The sequence below is a fragment of the Monodelphis domestica genome, chromosome 6 (assembly GCF_027887165.1).
Source record: "Monodelphis domestica isolate mMonDom1 chromosome 6, mMonDom1.pri, whole genome shotgun sequence".
In the NCBI taxonomy this organism is placed as follows: domain Eukaryota; kingdom Metazoa; phylum Chordata; class Mammalia; order Didelphimorphia; family Didelphidae; genus Monodelphis; species Monodelphis domestica.
In genome coordinates, this window is record NC_077232.1 from 289,323,555 (window position 1) to 289,329,282 (window position 5,728).

The 5,728-nt window shown below is 35.1% G+C and overlaps 1 pseudogene; it reads left to right on the top strand.

Annotated features, from left to right (window-relative positions):
• Positions 1-3,479: 3,479 nt before the first annotated feature.
• LOC100023906 (heterogeneous nuclear ribonucleoprotein D-like) lies at positions 3,480-4,674 on the top strand (annotated as a pseudogene).
• The last annotated feature ends 1,054 nt before the right edge of the window (positions 4,675-5,728 follow it).

The following is a 5,728-nucleotide window of genomic DNA, read 5'->3' on the forward strand; positions in this document are numbered from 1 at the left end:
TGTTTGCCTAAAAATTATTGTTATTGTTCATTTTGTTACCTCTATATAGAACTGAAAAGCAATTAGAACTTTCATTAGTGGAAAATAGAATGTTCTGTTAAGGGTTTTATTTGTCAGAGTCATAGATTTGCTTATGTGGCAGATCAAAATAAAAGCCAAAATTTGTAATTCTTTGGAAAATGTCATAATGTTGATGTAAGCAGGAACATTATTTTCTAAAGGGAAAAGTCAACTATTTATAAAATATATATTGTAATGTGGGCAAGATAGAATTAATACTACTTTATAAATCAAAACAAGGCAGGAATCATGCCTAGCAATAAACAAACCAGAGGAAATGAATCAACTTGAATTATTTTTTCTTTTTTGTTTGTGTCTTGGGTAATAGCAGATTAAGGTTAAACAAATGAGTCACCATATTACGTTGGATATTATCAAACTACTTACAAATCTCAACAATGGTCAACTCAGATGCTTCATTTTGGAAGGGAAGGGGCTTTATGTTCACAAAGTTGCCAGAACACAGTTTTTGCAGGTTGTGTCAAGTCAAAAAATTTTAAGGGTGATTCTGTCATTTGCCTATCTGCTTTCTGGAGATCAAGTTCAGAAAGATGTTCATCACCAGTAGATCAGCTAATAAGTGATGTCCATAGCTATCCACGAAATGAAGGAAAATGCCCTTCATTTATGTGTAATTCTTTCCTCTCTTCAGGGTGATTGTGGCAGGGTGGTAGAAAGGGGGAAAGAAGACCTTCTATAAGCATTATCTTAAGTATTAGTACTCAATGTGAGCTCCTTCATCAATGACCAACCAATAAGTATTTATGAAACACCTATTCTTTACTAGACACTGTACCAGGCAATAGGAACATAATACAATACTATTCTTATCTATGACCTATAATGGCTAACCCCATTCACACTCACCAAGATGACATGTTAAATATAGTATCTTAGAGAGTGGTGGAGAAAATATAAATTTAGAATTGGAGTGGATCTTCAATATCAGTTAATCTAATTCTTCCATTTCATAGAAGAGTCAACTGAGTCCTAGCATAGTTAAATCTAGCTCTTTCTGCTTTATCAAATGCCATTTTTCAACTCTGCCTACATTTTACAAGCTAGGATCTGCTAGGGGGAAAGTTAACAGCTTGTGGATAAAGAACAAAAGGTTTATATTCTAGTGTCTTCTTTGACCTTAGCTTTGTTTATAACTTTTCCATCTCTGAGCTAATATCGAGTTTATAAATTTTTGAATGTCAGAGATGGATTCTTAGTGATCAGTCAAATAGAGGAGTCTCCAAACATTTTGATCTTATATTTGAATCAATCAACAAACATTTATTAAATATTTTATATGTGTATGTGCATGTGTGTGGGTAGACTTGGATTCATTATGACTCAATGGAATATGGAGATATACACACATATGGATGATTTATAGCCGAAAAGATTTTGTTGTAACCCTAACCCACCATAAGTGCTTAATAAATATTCATTAACTTATTAACATAGGTATAAGATCAGAAACATTTTAGGCTTTCTGGATTAGATTGATCACTAAGATTTCCTCTCACTCTGATGTGAAATTTATTAACATATTCTTAATTCAGAGATGTAAGTTCTATAAATATAACTCATGTACATACATGGTTCCAAATAAAGTTTATTTGATTTTAATACCTTGGTTAAAAAAATACTTCATAGGGATAAACAGATCTAAACAGAAGTACAACATTGACTATATTTTCTAAATCATCATATTCATTCTCTAGTCAATAATTATGTAAAGCTTTGTTTTATTTAAAATCAGTTAGATTCTATGTTTCCTGATGTCAATCAGTTATTCTTGCTAGGTAATAGGAAGATATTACATCTTTATATTGTTAACAAATATTTTTCAAAACCCACTGATACAGAAGATTTTAAAAAGCAACTCTTAAGAATTCTAATTCCAAGTTTTAAAGTATGTGAGTATGAAAGGATTTTTTTTTGTTTTTTTTCCCTTTTAAAAATTTAGAATATTTTTCCCTGGTTACATGATTCATGATCCTTCCTCAACCCACCCACCCCCACTCTTTCCTCCCCTCTCCTGGTGCTGACAAGCAGTTCCACTGGGTTATTTATCATTGTTCAACACTTATCTCCATGTTATTCATATCTGCAGTAAGTGATCTTTTAACATCAAAACTCTAATATCAAATAATAATCAAAACCCATATCAAACTATGGGGTCAGTCATATGTTTTTCTTCTGCATTTCTGTTTCCACAGTTTTTTCTCTGGATGTGGATAGCATACTTTCTCACAAGATCCTCTGAATTGTCCTGGATCATTGCATTGCTGTCAGTAGAGAAGTCCATTACATTTGATTGTACCAAAGTACAATGTTCTCCTGGTTCTACTCCTTTCACTCTGCATCAATTCCTGGAGGTCGTACCAGTTCACGTGGAATTCCTCCATTTCTTTATTCCTTTCAGCACAATAATATTCTATCACCTTCAGATACCACAATTTGTTCAACTATTTCCCAACTGATGAACATCCCCTCGTTTTCCAATTTTTTGCCACCACAAAGAGCACAACTACAAATATTTTTGTACAAGTCTTATTCCTCATTATCTCTTTGGGGTACAAATGCAGCAGTGGTATGGATGGATCAAAGGGCATTCAATCATTCAAAGTCCTTTGTGCAGTATGAAAGTTTTTGAACAACTGACACATATAATATAGTACAATAAAATCATAATAGTTAAAGTATTTTAAATATTCATTTTTTATAAATGTTGACTACATCATGATTTCTTTCAGAAAATATTTCCTTTCTATTTTTTAGTAGTGATATATTTGGTTTTTTTTTTACATTAGAAACTTTTACCAATTGATTCCTATTCATGAAAGGTCTCTTGTAACAAAATAAAACTTATTAAAGCTAAAACCATGATGACTTCATTTGAAAATGCTGCTATTCACATCTGTAGAACACCCCCCACCTTTCTATTGTTAATAGAAATTTTTTCTTTCCCTTCATATATTTTACTGAAGAAAAAATGAAAAATTTACCAAATATATCTTGCAACAAATATATGTAGTCAGGCAAGTCAAATCCCCTCAATGACTGTATTCAATAAATATATATCATTCCTCATCTTTAATCCATTACCTGGAATCCTTCTAATCATAGGTAGTTATTGTATTGATTATAATTCCTACAGCTTTCAAAATTATTTGTTTTTATAATATTCTTATTGTAGAAATTGTTTTTCTTGTTCTTATTTCCCTTTAATAATATATGAATATTTTATATTTTAGGTCAATTACATGGAAAAAATAAACAATGTAAACCTTCATTTTCTTTAAATTTGAGCCAAGCTCTTCCACCACCATTTTAAATCTGGCTCCATACTACGCACTGCCGCTGCAACTCCCTCTCCATGCCACCTGCCCCGGGCTGATAGCCCTGCGGCTAAGGAGGACGTGAATGAGTACAGCAATATGGAGGAGTTCGGGGAAGGATCCAAAATCAACGCCAGCAAGAATCAGCAGGACCATGGTAAAATGTTTATTGGAGGGCTAAGCTGGGGTATGAGCAAGAAAGATCTCACTGAATACCTGTCTCGTTTTGGAGAGGTTTTGGAGACTGCACAATTAAAACAGATCCCATTACGGGAAGATCGAGGGGATACGGATTTGTGCTTTTCAAAGATGCTGCCAGTGTCGATAAGGTTCTGGAACTTAAAGAACACAAGTTAGATGGCAAGTTGATAGACCCCAAAAGGGCTAAATCTTTAAAAGGAAAGGAGCCCCCCAAAAAAGTATTTGTCAGCGGACTGAGCCCAGATACCCCCAAAGAACAAATCCAAGAATATTTTGGAGCATTTGGAGAGATTGAGAATATTGAACTTCCTATGGACACAAAAACAAATGAAAGAAGAAAGATTCTGTTTTATCACATATACAGATGAAGAACCAGTAAAGAAATTATTAGAAAACAGATATCATCAGATTGGTTCTGGGAAGTGTGAAATTAAAGTTACCCAGACCAAAGAGGTATACAGGCAGCAACAGCAACAACAGAAAGGAGGGAGGGGCGCTGCAGCTGGTGGATGAGGTGGGACTAGGGGTTGTGGCTGAGGTCAGGGCCAAAACTGGAATCATGGATTTAATAACTATTATGATCAAGGATATGGAAATTACAATAGTGCCTATGGTGGTGATCAAAACTATAGTGGCTATGGCGGATATGATTATACTGGGTATAACTATGGGAACTATGGATATGGACAGAGATATGCAGACTATAGTGGTCAACAAAGCACATGTGGCAAAGCATCCAGAGGGGGTGGTAATCACCAAAACAATTACCAACCATATTAAAAGAGAACTTGGAGAAAACAGGTGCAGATGCTACAGCAACCTTATCTTTCAGGATGATGACATTGAATGGAGAGTGGTCTTCTAATGATCTGAGATGACTATTTTGTAAAAGACTTGTAGTGTACATGACATGACTGTGTCCAATTGTATATAGCAGCCAATTTAGTTTTCTTGTTTTTACTTTGTCCTTTGCCATCTGTGTTACAACAAATGTGGATTTGTGTTTATACACATTTTATTTGTATAATTTCATGTTAAATGATTCTCAACAATAAATTACTTGTGATTATTTAAAAAATTGAGCCAAATTCTCCTTTTCTTCCATTCTTTTCTCCCCTCACTGCTCTTTGAGATAGCAAACAATATGATAGAGATTTTACATGTGTAATAGTGTAAAATGTGAAAGAGAACACAAACAAATATAAGTGATACATAGTATGCTTCAGGCTGCATTAAGACTCCATTAGTTCTTTCTCTAGAGAATAATGGCATTTTTCATCCTGAGTCCTTGAGGATTTTCTTGGATCACTTAATTGCTAGGAATAGCTAGGTCATTCATAAATCATCATATAATATTGCTATTATTGTGTATAATGTCCTCCTGGTTCTGCTTACTTCAGTTCAAGTAGGTCTTTCCAGGTCTTTCTTAAATCATTCTTTATATCATTTCTTATAGCACACTAGTATTCCATTAAAATAATGTACTACAACTTTTTCAGCCATTCTTCAATCGATGGACATTCCCCTCAGTTGTCAATTCTTTGCCACCACAAATGATCTCATTTAAATATTTTCATTCAGACCAGTCCTTTCCCCTTTTTGAAAAGCTCTTTGGGATAAAGATAGCAATTGTACTTCCAGATCAAAGGTTTTACCTTAAAAATCTTTGGGTATAGGACTTCTGGGTAAACATGGCAGCAGTCTAGATGCAGGACTCTTCCTCTCCTCACCACCTACCAATATAGACTACCTCAAAAGACGAAAAAAACCCAAATTCATATGAATGAAGGAACTCTACAGTAGGGCACAGCATTGAAGGTACATGGGATTTAGGCATTGCCACAGTATAAGGGGGTGAAAAATCTTCTACTAAACTGTGAGCTGATCTACACTCACCCACCCCATCTACAGAGCCAGAGTCAGAGCAAGCTCATGCCAGAATCAGCGAGTGAGCGAGGGGCACCTCTAGGGTGACTGAGGGGCACATCGAGGTCCTTGGCAGCTGACTAAGACCACCAAAGATCTACCCCTGAGAGCAGCTACACCTGAAACTCCAGGAGGCTAAAGAGCACAGACTATGGGCGCTCACGGGAAGATAGCACAGAGAGGGACAGTAAACAGCAGAAGCTGAG